Raw genomic sequence first — 16375 nt, 5'->3', positions numbered from 1 at the left:
GTCCCAGCTGGGGGGGCTGTGCCTGTGACAGCCCAGGAGCAGCTCTGGGCTGGAGCCCCCTGAGCCCCAGCGCTGGGGGATGTCCCAGGCAATCATCCAGCTGCTCTCCCTGAGGAGAGGCAGGGCTGGCGTGGGGAACAGCCCATCCCAGACAGACCCCTGAGACACCTGGGGAGGAGCTGGGGCTGGGCTCCCCCTGCAGCCTCCACGGTGGGCCTGGGTGGGGACAGGTGACCTGCAGAGAGGTCCTGTTCTGGGGGAGGTGACTCCCACCCTTTGTGTCCCTGCATGTCACCCCAAAAGGAGTGAATAAACTCTTCTGGTGTAATTTGTGGTGAAAACCCTGTAAAACCTGCACTGTTGTGGTGGAGCTGGTGGGGGTCATGGTCAGGCACAAGTAGGACATGGAGATCACAGGGATGGCTGGGGGGGGTTCATTGATAAATAAAGTGTAAATATTCCCAGTGCAGTATCCCAGTAACAACTCCATCACCTGTTCCAATGGATTATTGGATCATCCTGCCCATCCCGTGGGATCAGGGGTGTCAGTGAGACCCCTTTGCTGACTCAGCTTCCCTGAGAAGAACTTGGTCCACTCAGTCTCAGATCTGGTCTCAGTCTGGGTCTAAAGGATCACAAATGAGCAGCTTTGGGCGGGTTCATGGCCTTTGGCTGTGCAGGATCTGCAATTCCAAAGCAACGAAGCACCTGTGGAGCAGCTTTAGGATTTGATCTCAGAATTACAGCACAGCTCGGCACTTCCCACTCACCTGTCCCACAGGGAGTCACCTCTGTGCCCACTCAGCTGTCCCACAAATTCCGAGGGTCGGGAAGTGCAGGTGTTCCCGGCGGGCCTGGTGTGACCAGGCTGCTCCTCCTCAGTGAGATCCCATCCTTCCCTCTGCTCTGCAAACGCCCAGCAGTGCCCGGCTGTGTCCTGCACATCCCAAATCCCAGCGCATTCCCAGGCTTGGAGGAAGCAGGGTGTGCCCAGAGTGTGGCTGAGCAGCTCTGCAGGACTGGGAATGCTGCTGGCAGGAGGGAGCTGCCAGCGGGGTTTGCACATTCTTAGATGAACCTTTAGGGTGGTGCAAAGTGATGGGGGAAAAGAGGAGGAGTTTCAGCAGAGGCTTCTGTGCATCCCCAAATCCCAGAAGATTCCATGGCAGGAAAGGAGCAGGGTGTGCCCAGAGTGCTGCAGAGGGCAAGGGAATGGAGAACGGATTTAGGGGCAGCTCTGGCTGCGAGCTCTCCTGGTGACCATGGACAGCAGGAGGGAAGTTCTGCCTTGCAGTGAGCTGGAGCAGAAAGCCCCGGAACAGAGGCCCTTGGGAAGGATCCTGTTTCATGCCCAGCCAACAAATCCCATTTCCAGTTCCTCAGTGATGCGAGACTTGCAGAACTGGTGCTGCATTGTCAGAACAGAGCCAGGGAAGTGTCACCGGCCCCAGCCCCTCCCTCTCCCTCTGAAGGTGACAAGAACCTTTCAGCGCAAGAGTTTCCTCCTCACACTTCATTTCCAATTTCGTTTCCATGCAGGGAAGAACAAGTGGGAAGTGACTTTGCAGCTGCAGCAGCTCCTGCACAGGGGTGGGGAAGGTCCCTGTGCTGGCACAACGAGCTGGAAACCTCAGCCCAGAGTGTGGGGCTGAAACAAAGGCAGAACACTCCCTGCAGAGCACAAGTACATATAATATTTATTATAATACCTACAAATACCATTTTATCCCAGATTTTTTTTTTGTGTTACACTTTCTTTGTTTACATTATCCTTGAAAGTTAAATGAGTGGAAAAAAACCCCAACCTTATATTTTTTTTTCCAAATTCTCTTTTTTTCTTGCCTTATTTCCAAAGCTCCATGAATATAAGCAGTGGGTTTCACTGTTTCATTTTGCAGTGAGAGAGCAAAGCAATTGCACTTGATTTAAAGGGAGCAGAGCTGGGGTAACGATTGCAGAAAGAGGCTGGAATTACTCAATGAGTAAAGTGGAACATCTCATCCCTTCCACTTCCATCAGATTAGGGGCACTTTGGGAATGACTTTCCAGGGATAACATGAGTTAGAGGAGCCTGGAGTGGAGCATCCTCATCGTGGCTCTGGCAGAGCTCCTGCCACAATCCTGAGTCTGTGGGGAGGTTCTCCAGGACTTTATTCCACCAAAATCATTCTGCTCCCAGGTGAAATATGCTGGAACCAAATTAACTCCACTCCCCCCTGCAGCTGGAACGAGCAAACAAAATTGTGTCTGGTTCCTTGTTTGCAGTCCCAGGGCTCAGGTGGAAGGGTCTGTGGGAGAGATGAGTGCCCTGAGCTGTGCAGGGTGGTGGGAACTCGGGATTAGGAACCAGGACACCTGGAGTTCCCTGGGAGCCCCTCTCTGCTCCCACGCCCGATGGAAACAGTTCCTGGGGCTGGGGAAGGGGTGGCTCAGGAATGTTCTGGCACACCTGGGTTCAATGGGGTTTTTTTGCTTTTTGGGGTCTGTTTTCCTCAATTCCAAACTCTGGCCAGGGATGGGAGTGGCCCCTGCCCAGGGGGATCCTGCTCCAGCTGTGCTGCTCCAGGACAGAAATTCCAGAGGGATTTGTGACAGGCTGAGCTGGGGTTTCTTTACCTTTTTGTTCCCAGGTAATTTGCTCAGATTTAATTTCCTACACAGCTCTGTCTCTCTCCTGAGAAGTTTTGGCCCCATTTCTGTGATCTCTGAGATGAATTCCTGGAACAATTTGGACATTTTTGTTCAGACACAGCAACACTGACATTGTTCCAGCCCTTCCAGTGGTCAAACAACAGCTCTGGAGAGCTCAGCCAAGGCATTTCCCAGCTCCTGCCAAATGTGCTCCTCACAAATCTGTTCCTCCCTCCCTCCTGCACCTGGGATGCTGCTGGGGGTGGAAGGAAATGATTTTAACTCCTGTGTCTCACTGCAGGTAAATTCACCAGGAATACAGGGATAGTTCCATGGTTTGAGAGGCACAAGGGCTCCAATTCAGTGGCTGCTAGAATTCCTGCTGGTCCCCTCGCTGTGGATGCAAGGACTGGGATCACCTGGGAGCACTGGGCTCTAAGCCGGGCTCCCACACGCCTGGGGACAGCTTCTTTGTGCTTGTGCAGTCCTACAAAATCAGCAGCATTTAAGAGTTGGTCTGAAGGAACTTTTGTCCCCCCAAAACCCCTGGAAGTTCACTTTTATAAACAATTCACCCTAAAGTCCTTGTTTGGAACAGACACAGTTGTATGGAAAGTTCCAGGAGGAGTCCTGGCCAACACCCAGGCTCTGTGGGGAAGGTGAGCCATTAATCACAGCTTTAATCCTTCTGTCTCCCCCAGTCCTGCCCAGCAGAGCTGGGACCCCGGCTTAGGGAGGGCTGCTTCCTAAACCCCAGAGCCGTGGGATGGTGTGGGAAGTGTGGCAGGGTTTGGCAGCACCGTGTGGGATCTCTCCCCACCGAAGGTGGCTCACGGGGAGGCCCAGCAGCCTCAGGTGAGGCTGAGGGCCAGCGTGACCTGGAATATGCAATTTACCTCCTGGAGAGGCCTGATCCAGGGTTTGTCTGCCCGGGGGAATGAAAGTGTTTCATGTTTGCTGACCCTGGCTCCTAAAAATGTTTGTGAGCTCTGGGGCTGTTTGGGCATCCAGGGCTCAGGAGGGAGCCAAAGCTGCCAGGTGTGAGAGCACAGGTGGGTGAGGTGTGAGATCAGGTGGGTGGGCTCAGGTGGGTGAGGTGGGAACACAGGTGGGTGAGGTGGGAGCTCAGGTGGGTGAGGTGGGAGCTCAGGTGGGTGGGCTCAAGTGTGTTCACCATCAGGCAGGAGCAGCAGCTCTGTAATTATCCCCACCCCACCTGTGCCCACATCATCCCTTCCCTGTTTCCATGGGGAGGAGAGAAAACTCCCAGAAAAGAGGAGAGAAAACTCCCAGCCCCCCTGAGGAAGCTGCTTATTCTCCCCGGGAGAAACCCCTGGAATTTCTTTGTTTCCCTAATTTTGCCCAGTCCCTGCAGTGCCTCCCCGTGCCTCCCCTTGAGAACACGGCCAGGGAGGGCTCAGGACTGGGGTCCAAAGGGAGACCCAGGAGCAGGATCCCGGCGCTGGCTGGGAAGAAGGTGCCCGCTCTCCCTCCCTGGTGGTCCCAGCTCCCCCCAGCCCTGCTGGGGACCCTGTGTTTTATCTTCACCCTCAGGCAGCTGAGAACAAAGCTCAAAACATTTGGTTTGAGGCCTTCAGGTGCAGGGGTTTGGCCTTGAGTTAATTCATAAGCAATTAACTCCAGCTCATTAAAAACAGAGCTGTGAATGTTGGCTGGAGCACAACCCTCCCCAAATCCCACTCCAGGCTGGGCACAGCCCAGTCAGTGCAGGGCAGAGGGCTCCCGTTTCCATCCTGCTCTGAACGTGCAGGGAGTGCCCAGATTTGGGAGTTAATTGGCAATTAATTAACTGCAGCTTAGGAAAAGACCAAGCATTAGGAGAACCCTTTCCTGGGCGGTTCGGTCTCCGCCTCAGTGAGTCCTGCAGTCCCTGGGAGCTCTTCTGGGAGAGACAAAGCACTGTGGGTGATGGACCCCGGGCTGTGGAATTCCAGTGATCCTGGTGGATCCAACCACAAAACCAGAGCCCTGAGCTGCTGTTCCAGGGCCACCCAGCTCCGAGGCCACCTTTTCACAAACTCAGTGAACTGGCAAAAATTGTGATTTTTAATTTTTCCCTACCTTCTAGTGAAGGAACTCTGGGATGACAAACAGGAGAGCCCAGGGGATCTGCTCAGATGAGGCTCCACCTGCAGAGCTGCCCCAGCCCTGTGGCCCAGCACAGGAGGGACCTGGAGCTGCCGGAGAGAGCCCAGAGGAGGCTCCAGGATGATCCAAGGGATGGAGCAGCTCTGCTGGGAGGGAGGAGAGGCTGGGAGAGCTGGGATTGTTCAGCCTGGGGAGGAGACCAGGGGTGAGCTCACTGTGGCCTCGCAGGGCCTGAGGGAGCTGCAGGAAACATGGAGAGAGACTGGGGACAGGGGATGGAGGGACAGGACCCAGGGAATGGATCCCAGTGCCAGAGGGCAGGGCTGGATGGGATATTGGGCAGGAATTGTTCCCTGGGAGGGTGGGCAGGCCCTGGCACAGGGTGCCCAGAGCAGCTGGGGCTGCCCCTGGATCCCTGGCAGTGCCCAAGGCCAGGCTGGACATTGGGGCTGGGAGCAGCCTGGGACAGTGGGAGGTGTCCCTGCCAGGGAAGGGCTGGCACTGGGTGGGCTTTGAGGTTCTTTCAACCCAAACCATTCTGGAATTCTGTGATCCTCTGAGGCTCCTGAGAAGAGTCAGGAGCTGATCCCAGCTATCAGCAGGGGAATCCCAGGCAGGTCCCAGCCGTGGGAATGCTGGGGCTGAGTCTGTGCCTCCCTCGCTGCTGAGCTCGGCTCAGCTCAGGGGCTGAGGCAGCTCAGCCCAAACCCCTTTGATCAGGACTTGCCTGAAGCCTCCTCACAGCGGGAGAACTTGCTCAGCTCCGCGGGGTTCCTGTGGCTGTCGCTGGGAGCAGTCAGGGCCCAGCTCTGCCGCCCGTGTCCCTGCAGCCAGGACAGCCTTGGAGGGCACAGACACCAGGCTGAGCCTGCCTTCCTTCCTGCCTTCCTTCCTGCCTTCCTTCCTTCCTGCCTGCCTTCCTGCCTGCCTTCCTGCCTGCCTTCCTTCCTGCCTTCCTTCCTGCCTTCCTTCCTTCCTGCCTGCCTTCCTGCCTGCCTTCCTTCCTGCCTTCCTTCCTTCCTGCCTTCCTTCCTGCCTTCCTTCCTTCCTGCCTGCCTTCCTGCCTGCCTTCCTTCCTGCCTTCCTTCCTTCCTGCCTTCCTTCCTGCCTTCCTTCCTGCCTGCCTGCCTGCCTTCCTGCCTTCCTGCCTTCCTGCCTGCCTTCCTTCCTTCCTTCCTTCCTGCCTGCCTTCCTTCCTGCCTGCCTTCCTGCCTTCCTTCCTTCCTGCCTTCCTTCCTGCCTTCCTTCCTTCCTGCCTGCCTTCCTTCCTTCCTTCCTGCCTTCCTTCCTGCCTTCCTTCCTTCCTGCCTTCCTTCCTTCCTGCCTGCCTTCCTGCCTTCCTGCCTGCCTTCCTTCCTGCCTGCCTTCCTTCCTTCCTTCCTTCCTGCCTGCCTTCCTTCCTGCCTTCCTTCCTGCCTTCCTTCCTTCCTTCCTGCCTGCCTTCCTTCCTGCCTGCCTGCCTTCCTTCCTGCCTGCCTTCCTTCCTTCCTTCCTGCCTGCCTTCCTTCCTGCCTTCCTGCCTTCCTGCCTTCCTTCCTCCTCTCTCCCTCCCAGCTCATCCCACAGGGATGGACACGGCCCCAGAGCCAGATCCTCACTCCAGACAGGTCCCAGGAGAGGCAGGCACGGCCCAAGGGTGAGGCAGGAGCACTGCCAGGGCACGGCCTCAGCCCAGTGTGAGCCCAGAACCAGCTGTGGGAGCAAACTGGGCACGGGAGCAGTGGCACACAGGGAGGGGTCACAGGGCAGGCTCAGAGCAGTCCTGGCTGTCCCCAGTGTCACCTGCCTGCTGAGGAGCACCTGCCCCTCCAGGAGTCAGCTGCTAAATCCAGCACTGGGGTTTGTGCACAGAACTGTTCCTGTGTCTCTGAACTCCCATTTCCAGCTCATTCCCTGGGTCGATGGACAAGGGTTTATCTTTAGCCTGAATTTCTGCTGGCTCTGTAATTTGTTTTCTGTTACCCTCCCTCTGCTCCTGCTGAGGGGATGGAAATATGGAAATGGTGGGAAAATCAGCTTTGGGTACCAAATTATTCCTCCCCTTCCAGAGCAATGAGGAAAGGTGACAGAATCCAGAATTTTTTAAGGGGTGACTTTATTGATATATTTGGTCTGCATTCAGCCCTCTTTTGAGTGAGGGTACAGCTGCAGCTGCGCCAGGGAGGACCAGGCTGGATTTTAGGGAAAGGCTCTTCCCCAGAGGGTGCTGGGCACTGCCCAGGCTCCCCAGGGAATGGTCCTGGCCCCGAGGCTGCCAGAGCTGCAGGAGCGCTGGGACAGCGCTGCCAGGGATGCCCAGGGTGGGGTTGTTGGGGTGTCTGGGCAGGGCCAGGCTGGGACTGGCTGATCCCGGGGGTCCCTTCCAGCCCAGGATATTCCACAACTTTGTGAATTCAGACCAAGAAGTGAAGAGCCACAGCCCTCCAGCACCTGCCTCCTCTCTTAAACCTCTGCAGAGCGACTCCAGCAGTTCCCAGTTGGATGAGATTATTGACTCCATAAATACAGTCCTTGGCAGCCCCCAGTGGGGCAGAAAAATCCTTTCCTTACAGGCCAGACTTGGCACAAAAAGCCCCAACCTGACTGGAAAATGAGGAGAAGGCTGTGGAACAGTGACCCAGCCACAGCCACAGGGATTAAGGAATATCTCTAATTTTAAAATGAATTTCAGATTCATAAAATGGTGGTAATGGTCCTGAGTGAGCTGGAATGTCCTTCCCAGTGCTACACAAATCATCTTTTGTGCTCTTCTGGGACTGAGGGGCCCTGGAACAGGTGCTTTAGTTTGATTTTTGATTGAACTGGAATTATGGCTGAGTCTGGAGAAGTCCAGGCTCTGAGCCAAGGAGGAGTCTGCAGGGCTGGGCACCTCCCACCCCACTTAAGGCTCCTTCAGTTCCCACTCCTGAGGGAAAAGCCTGGGACAGCCAGGGAGCAATAAATCCCTGGAGCAGCCAGGGATGGAGGGTGGCTCCCTGCGCCCAGGCTGAAATCCCTCAGGAAGCACCTCCCTCCCTGCTGCCTCTGACTTGAAATCTAAGCAGGGTTCCTAATTAAATACTCCAGTTAATGGTCTGGAGCTCTGCAGGATGCACTGAGATCAAAATCCCCTTCATCCTCAGCTGGAGCATCCATGTGGTGGTTCCTCTGTGCCTTTTCCCAGCTCTTGTGGCAACGGGTTCCCTTCAAAGCACCTTTAATTCCCTCCGCTCTCGTTCTGTGGCTGGTTTTAAAGCTCTCCCCACATGCCCTGTTCCAGCCTCAGAAGTTTTCCAGAAGGTTCATGAGCTCAATCTGTTGCTGCAGCCTCATTTGCATGTGTTTTGCATTTTGCCTGGGGTGTTTGAAGCCCCCAGCTCGTTAGCAGGACTAATTGGGGCTGGCTGTGTCAGGTTTTAATGCAGTGCTGGCACCCTGGGCCTGGCAGGCTGGAAAATCCCTGTCCAGGGAAGGGACACCCTGCAGGTACCATGGGCATGGGAGAGCAGAGTGGATGGAGAGCGCTTAGAGAGGCTCAGCACAAGGTTTGGGAAATTGGGAATGTTCAGGGCTTTCCAGGGATCCCAGAGAGCTTTTGGAGTCCTTTTGCCACTGCAGGCAGGGTTTCCTGGGCTCAGTCACTGTGTTTATGGCTCGGATGGAGCCTCAGCACCCCTGGAACCTGCAGAGCTCCCTGGGGATCTCATCGAGGGATTTTAACATCGCACCTGTTCTTGCCAGCTGTGACTCTGGACAGTGCCCAGGCAGAAAGGGACCTGGGGTACGAATGGGCAGCAGGCTGGACATGAGCCAGCAGTGTGCCCATGTGGCCAAGAAGGCCAATGGCTCCTGGCCTGGATCAGGAATGGAGTGGCAGCAGGAGCAGGGCAGGGATTCTTCCCCTGGACTGGGCACTGGTGAGGCCGCACCTCGAGTGCTGTGTCCAGTTCTGGGCCCCCAATTTAGGAAGGACATTGAGGGGCTGGAGCGTGCCCAGAGAAGGGCAACAAGGCTGGTGAGGGGTCTGGAACACAAACTTTGTGAGGAGCAGCTGAGGGAGCTTGGGGTTGTTTAGCCTGGAGAAAAGGAGGCTCAGAGGTGAGCTCATCACTCTCTACAACTCCCTGAAAGGTGCCTGCAGCCAGGGGGGGCTCGGGCTCTGCTCCCAGGGAACCGCTGACAGCACAAGAGGACACGGTCTGGAGCTGGGAAATACAGGTTGGATATTAGGAAAAAGTTTTCCATGGAAAGAGTGGTGAAGTACTGGAATCGTCTGCCTGGGGAGGTGGTGGAGTCACCATCCCTGGATGTGTTTAGAAAAAGATGGGATGTGGCACTCGGCACCATGGTTTAGTTGAGGTGTTGTTAGGGCATGGGTTGTACTCGGTGATCTTCGGGGTCTCTTCCAGCCTGGCGATTCTGGGACTCCTTGCCCTGGGCACGGAGCACACTCTGTCCCTGTCCCTCTGCAGCAGCTCCCTGTGTGTTTGCAGATTGTCCTCCTCTCTGTCCTTCTCTTCCCCATATCCCATCCAATCCCACTCTCTGGCAGTGGGAAGCCTTTTCCCCATGTCCTGTCCCTCCATCCCTTGTCCCAAGTCCCTCTCTGTGTTTCTTGGAGCCCCTTCAGGCCCTGCAAGGCCACAGTTAGGTCACAAAGCTTCTCTTCCCCAGGCCCTGTTTGATTTTCTCCACAGTTTTCCAGAGCTGCCTTGTGCCATCTGGGAAAGCATTGCAGGAATTAGTTCTGGGAAGTGTTCTCATGCAGGGGTTTGGGGAACAAAGCTGTGCTGTCCATGAGGGACATGATCCCAGGGCCAAATAATTGAGAAAAATTGTGAGGGTTGGGGCGTTTTCCTCCATTCATTGATGGCCCAACTCCCTGGAAGTGTGGAATGCTCTGAGACAATGGGGTCACATCAGCAGAGAAACTCCAGATGGAGGTGGGAAATGGGGTTCCATGAGCAATTCCCAAAGTGCTGGGGCCGTCCCTTTGAAAAGAAATAGTGCTCAAGTTCCCTTAGGGTGCAGAAGTTGAAATGATGCTGCTGCTTCTTTCCTTCTGCCTTGTGCTCTGTTCCAAATGAGTTCAGTCCCATAAAATGAAGGCGCTGACGGAATCCCAGCAGCTGCTGAGAGCTGAGCTGGCCAGTCCTGCCGAAGACCCTGGCAGTAATTATTACCCTGTTACTGCTCCAAAGCAGGAGAAGAATCTTGATGTACTGTGAGAAGCAGCTTAAATCAATGGGCCTCCAATCCCTTCAGGCAGCATCAGCTCAAACTTTTGATTTGAACACACAAAAAGTCTCAAAAGTTAAAGAAATACTACAAAAAAGCAGGTTTGTGGCCTGGGAAGTGTCACAGGGCTCTGCTGGCATCTTTGCTCCAAGAGCTTCCCCTTCCCTGCCAGCCCTGGCTCATAAACCCTTGGCTCTAAATCAGCTGAACAGAACAAATGGTTTAAAAATGGCAATATTGGCCCACTGCTCACTGTGCCCCCGTGCCAGCCACAGCCGCTGCCAGGGAGCCCTCCCAGGGACACGGGAGCTGCACCTCGGACAATCGGGTGGCACCGGAGGGACGGGATCTTCTCGCACAGGAGCTGCCCAAACCTTCATTTCTGACAGAGGTGAGGCAGCAGGAAACAGCTGGAATGAACATAAAATAATTGTGTTTGTAAGAAGGGACCAGGTGGGCTCAGGATGTCCTGAGGCCTCACAGTCCAAGGGAACAGCTCTGTGGGGACATGTCTGTGGAAAACCAGGGTGGTCCTAACAAAACCAGGTGCAAAACCAGGGTGATCCCAAATAAACCAGGGGTAAAACCAGGGTGATCCCAACAAAACCAGGGTGATCCTAACAAAACCAGGGGTAAAACCAGGGTGATCCCAAGTCCCAGCAACCTCACAGAGATCAGCTTTCACTCCTTCGAACACCCCCAACATGCAAAATTCCTCATGAAACATTTGCTTGGAATGTTCCCCAAGTTCAGGGTGATTCTGACTTTTCCTTCCAATGTCTGAAGCAGACTGGGATCTTTATTAATTAGTCAGGCACCCCCTCAGCCCAAGGCCAGCATTTCCACAGGGTGCCTCTGTCCCAGAGTGCTGATGGAACTCAGCTGGGGGTGGCCCCGGGTGCTGCAGCCGAGGGGACACTGAGCAGCTCTGGCTCCTGCTCACCTGTGGGGCCAGGCCGGGATCCAGGTGAGCTCTCTGAAAAAAGCCACACCTGAAGGGTTCCTGCTTCAGCCAGGGCATGACAGGCAGAGAACAGAGGCTCTGTGGGAATGGAGAGCCCCAAATCCATGGAATATTTTGTCTGAGCACGAGAACAGAGGCTCTGTGGAAAAGCAGAACCCCAATGCAGGGAATATTCTGTTTGAGCACTGCTGAACACGAGAAGGGAGAACAAAGGAAGGAGCCGTGACAAGGCTCCCCAGAAGCAGAAGTTAAATATAGCCCCTGGATTTTCTCATTATTAGAATTGGGAGCTGAGCTAAAGACAATCAAATCTCATGCTCGGATGCAGGAGCTGCTGCAGGCAGCTGGAATGGGCCTCTCCCTCTTCTGTGGCTCCGCACAATCCATCAGAAGTGTTGGAACACCATTAGTAAAACTATTAGTAACCAGTAACTATCCCTGATAATTAAATTCAGGACACTCGGCTTCAGTCCCTGGGCCATGGCTGATCCTGTCTGGCCACAGGCAGCTTCTCCTACTGCATTCCTGAATTTCTCCCTCTTAGGACAGGAGACAGAGGAACTTGTCTCGGAAGCAGCATCAGGAGCTGAGGGCTGGCAAGGTGCTCATAGTAAGGGATTACGAGGCTTTAGGATTTGCTTCCTGGGAAGTCTGTCAAGCCTGCAGGGCCTTGGAGCAGTGCAGGGGCCTGGCACTGTGAGATCCAAATTCATGGAAGGAGGAATGCACCTAGAGCAGCTTCTCCTCCACAGCTCTGCCACAGCCTCCGTGCCTGGAACCAAATCCATCCAACCACAGTGGTGTAAACTGGGAAGAGGGAGAGAAGCCGGGAGGGAGTGGATCGCAGTGGTTCGGTGCAGGGCTGATCCTCTGATCCTTCCAGGGAAGGCTGGCACTGAGGTTTGCCCGCTCCAGCTCCAGTGCCACCACTGTGAGCCTTCTCTCGGTGCTCCTCTCTCCGCCCCTGCCACAAGCGGTGCCTGCTGTGACGGCAGCATCAGGCCAGAGCCCGGGCTGGGGACAGCAATTTGCTCCTCATTAGGGCTGAAAGTGCAAATTCCTTCCCGCAGTTCGCCCCGGGAGCTGTCAGGTGCCATTACTGCATTTCCAAAGGGAATTAACGCAATCAGCTTCGGCTGGAATGCTCAAGGCGAGGGCACTGGGAGGCGAGGGCACTGGGAGGCGAGAGCCCTCTGCAGCTCCTGCCTGGAGGTGGCTGCAATAAAGGGATGTTGGTGTTTGTCTGATCCGGGTCTGGGAGCGCCGGAGGGAGCAGTCCTGGATCCCGGAGCTGGATCAGAGATCCCCACAGCAGGCTGTGTTTAGGGACACAGCAGAGACCACAGGGAGTGGTTATCCCTGGACAGCAAACTCCTCTGGACGTCTGCCCCCTCCTGCTCCCCCTGGCACTGCTTGGATGGGTTCCTGGGGAATCCCTGTCCCTCGGAGCTGTGCTGGGATTGGGATCTCTCAGTGCTGCCTGCAAGGTGCCACTGAAGGCAGCAGGGATCCAGGGCTTCCTGGAGTCCCTGGGAATCCTTCTCGAGGGATCTGAGCACCAGAAGCGCCCAGAATTCCTTTAATCCCTGTGCTTTAATGGGAGTTTGGCTGTGGGGCTCCCAATCGCCCTCCTGCAGAAAGGAATGAGCAGGGACAGGCAGGGATTGGGATCCACAGCTGGCATGAGGGAGGGAATCAAGTTCGGAGGATCTTTCTCCAGAGGTCAGAGATTCATTACAGAGAATCCTCTGGGAGCAGTTGGAAGTGGCTGATGGAGCTGGAAGGAAGCTGCTGGCCCGGCACGGGGCATGTGGCAACAGCAGGCTCATTATGTTCCACGGGCACCCCTCGTGTTCCAGGGGCGATCCAGGAGGGCAGAGGGCTGGGGGAGGCACTGGCTGAAGTGGGACAAGACACGTGAAGAGGAGAAGCTTTGCAGAGTGTGAGTGCAGGGCAAATAACTCCCCTGGCAGAGGAATTCCCCCATCAGGCTGGCAGGGAAAAGGCAGGGGCTGGGCTGCTCCACTCGGAGCTCTGTGTGCCACAGCCGGGCAAGGACTGTCCCTCCTGCCATTCCCCTGGGAAAGCCCTGAGCAGAAGAAGTTAATTCATTTACAAATTGCATTATTCCATCATTGCTTTGCCCAGCCATGGCTCCATGGTGGGGATTGTGGCAGAGTGGGTGCAGTGGGTGCTGGCCACGCTCAGGGGGAGCAGCATTCACATCAACATCACCAAAACAGGCAGAGCTCTGGGCTCTGGGGGCTCCAGGCCTTTGGAGCTGCTCCCGTTTATCAGAAGGATTCTGGATCCAAAGAGGATCAGTGCACTGAGAGCTTCCAGAGCACCCTGAGGGACACGAGAGGGGCACCAGGTTCCTCATCCAGGTTTCCCAGCCTGGTTCTCCTCTTGCACCCCCCCACACCACCAGCACTGGCGTTTGCCTCTGGCATAAGGACATTTCCCCGAAGCTGGGAGCCCCAGGGACAATGGGGCAGTTTGAAACCCTTTCTCCCCTTGCTGAGAGCTTTCCCCAGGACTTTCCTGACTTTCCATTTCCCCTGTTGCTGTTTCTGTGCCCATTTTTAGCTCTGTGCCCCTTTGGCTGAGGATGAGCAGAGTCCCAGAGCCCTCTGGTGTCTGGGCCCTGGATCCTCCTGTCAGCTCCAGCCTGGAGCAGATGCTGGATTTCCAGATGCTGGGCAAGTGCAGAGACCCGAGCAGCTCTCACAGCTCCCTGGCTTCTGCTTTGGGATTGACTGAGCCAAATTCAGCAGAATCCAGACGTCTTTGGGCACTGGGAAGCAGCAGCAGCTCAGAGTAGATCAGCTCTGCCTGAGCTGTGCTGAGTTTTGATCTGAGCAACTCCTCCAGGTCTGAGGGCTCCGGTGAAAGCCCTGGGAGCACAAAGCTGTGAACTCCTCAGAGCAGGAAATGCTGCTCCCCTTCAGTGGCCACCCAGGCAAATCCCATTGCCCGGTGGATTTTCACAGGAACACATGCCCTGAGCCCACAGGGACAACCAGAATTCCCCTTAGGAAGGGCTTGATTTTCTCCAGCCAGACCAGGCTTGAGGCAGCAGCGTTATCCTTTATTAGATCGAGGGGAGTTGGGAAGAGCAGAGGAGCTTTCAGGCACACTTGCCATTATTCAGGAATAGAAGCATCAGATTTGAGAGCTGAATGCGAGCTGGGGATGATTGCTCAGAGTTTAATTAGGGATGTATCAGTTGGTTCATCTCCCAAGGAAGGCGGAGGTGGCAGGGATGCAGGGAGAGGATGTTGGTTGTAGGGAGAGATGTGATCACACGTTCAGCTCCCGGGAGAAGAATGGATTCAGTCAGTTTGGAGCCTGGGTAGCACAGGGAGCTCCTGCTGGAATCACTATTTCCATGGGATCCATGTTTAGTCAAGTCCCTGCTGCTGGTGGAGGCAAGAGATCGGATTCCTGTTCTCTGGGGCAAGGAGAACCCCAGTGCTGCCCCGGCCCCTCCTGTGCTGGGCCCTGTGTGCTTTGCAGGGAAGGATTTCACCGCTGTCTCCGGGCTGCCGAAATCCCCTTTTATCCCTGCACACTTTCACAGCCTCGCCCCTGCCTTTCTCAGCTTTCCAGGGAAGACAATGCCCTTCCCACTGCCTGTGCCGGGTATTTTGGGAATGCGGAGCAGGAAATGATGGACTGCCTGGAGAAAGAGTGACATTTCCTTAAATCCTCCCGAATGTTTCATAAGAATTCCCAAATGTTCTGTTCAAACCAGCAGAGGCTGATTGTTGTTAATATTCCACACACATTTATCTGTGTGTGCATTATGGGACTCCTGTAGGAAGTTTTTCCAGAGGAGGAGAAGGTGACACAGGTCACCGAAAATCCAGTTTTCAATTTAAAAGAATTAAATTCTGTCTGAGCTTTGAGCAGGACCAGCTGGGGCAGCAGCAGGGCTGGCCTGCCCTGAGATGGTCGGGTGATGTTTCCCTGGGCTCTCGTCCTGAGACTGCTTTGGGCACATTCCCAGTCCCCTTCAAATCCCAGCCCAAACCCTCGGATTCCCAGGAGTAGTAATGAGGAAAGAGCTCCGGGGGCACTCGAAGCCAGACTCTTCCTTGTAAAGAATTCTGGTTGGAACAAGGCCCCGCATGTCCTGGCCATTGGCTGTTTCCCTCAGCTCTGCTTTTCTTCCTCATTTTCCCACGAAGCTTCAGGATCTGCTGTGAAAAATCAAAGGATTCTGATGCATTTTTTAGCACCATTTCGAATCTCATGCTAAATTAGAAGTGCCTGTGGGGTTGCTGCCTTCCCTCCTGCCTGGCACATTGGAACAATAACCTGCATTTTGTTAATGTTTGCTTATTCCTCATTTTGTCCCTGGTTTTTAGCAGCTGCCTCACCTGTTGTTCCCTGATTTCTCTCCCATCACCTCTCCAGCAGATAATCGACCTCCTTGGGAGCTACCCTCCCTGATGAATCTTTCCCTTCATCACTCCCTGAACCCAAAATCCCAGTCTGGGTTTGTCCCTGGAAGACAAAGCCCAGCTCCAGCAGCTCCTCATCAGGGAGGGTTCTGGGCAAATGTCTCATGTGTAGTTTTGATTTTGTTCTCCTTCTTTCATTACCTTAAGAGCACTTTCCCAGCTTGACACCCTTTAACTTGGCTGCTCAGAATATTCCTGGTGTTTAACTTCAGCTCAGAGCAGAGCAGCTTTTCTTCTCTTCTGCATCTTCTTATTTTTCCTCCCAGCCTTGTCCTGAGCTGGGACTTGCTGTGAATCTTCGGGGTCAGACCCCACATCGGAGGGACCCGTGCCCCACGTCCGCCCTCCAGGAGCTGTGGGGCGATGCCAGGTATCCATCCTGGGCGGATTTCCAGCTCCTCGGCGTTTCAGTGCTGTCACAGAGTCCTTCCCCAGCCTCCTGTGGCCCTGTGGAGTCCACCCTGGATTCCCATTCCCTGCTGCCTGCTCGGGTGTTGGCTCTCATTCTGCTGTGGAAGGAAATGGCCGAGGTTCAGTGGGATCGTGCAGGGCCAGGGATCCTGAGGGCTCTTCCAGCCAGGAGCTTTGGGAACATCTGAGATCATGTGCTTCCTTCCATGTTGGCTATTCCAGGCTGACGTGGTCATGGAATCACAGAATCCTGGAATGGGTTGGGTTCAAGGGCCCTTAAAGCCCACCCAGTGCCACCCCTGCCCTGGGCAGGGACGGCTCTCACCGGGAGGAAGGACTGGGTGGTTTTGGTGGAGCCCCAAGGTAACAGCTCAGGGTTGCAGAGGTATCCCAGTGAAATCCTCAGGAGGGGGAGCACAGAGCAGCTCCCTGGCAGCGCAGCAATCCATCAATCAACTCAATCAATCCATCAATCAACTTCATCCAACACATATGGTCAGGATATAAAAATTTCCAAGCCTGTGTGCAGGAGCTGAGATTCCTGGAGAGTTAAGCAGGGATAAATAACAGCCAA

General features: G+C 55.0%; 1 protein-coding gene across 2 annotated transcripts in view; it reads left to right on the top strand.

Moving 5' to 3' along the window:
- Positions 1 to 16375, top strand: part of LOC104698497 (acid-sensing ion channel 2) — a 386996-nt gene that overhangs the window by 183912 nt on the left and 186709 nt on the right. The gene's annotated exons all lie outside the window — the stretch shown is intronic.

Source organism: Corvus cornix, chromosome 27, assembly GCF_000738735.6.
Source record: "Corvus cornix cornix isolate S_Up_H32 chromosome 27, ASM73873v5, whole genome shotgun sequence".
Classification (NCBI taxonomy): Eukaryota; Metazoa; Chordata; class Aves; order Passeriformes; family Corvidae; genus Corvus; species Corvus cornix.
Note: the sequence above shows the minus strand (reverse complement) of the source record. Positions and strands in the feature narration are given on the sequence as shown.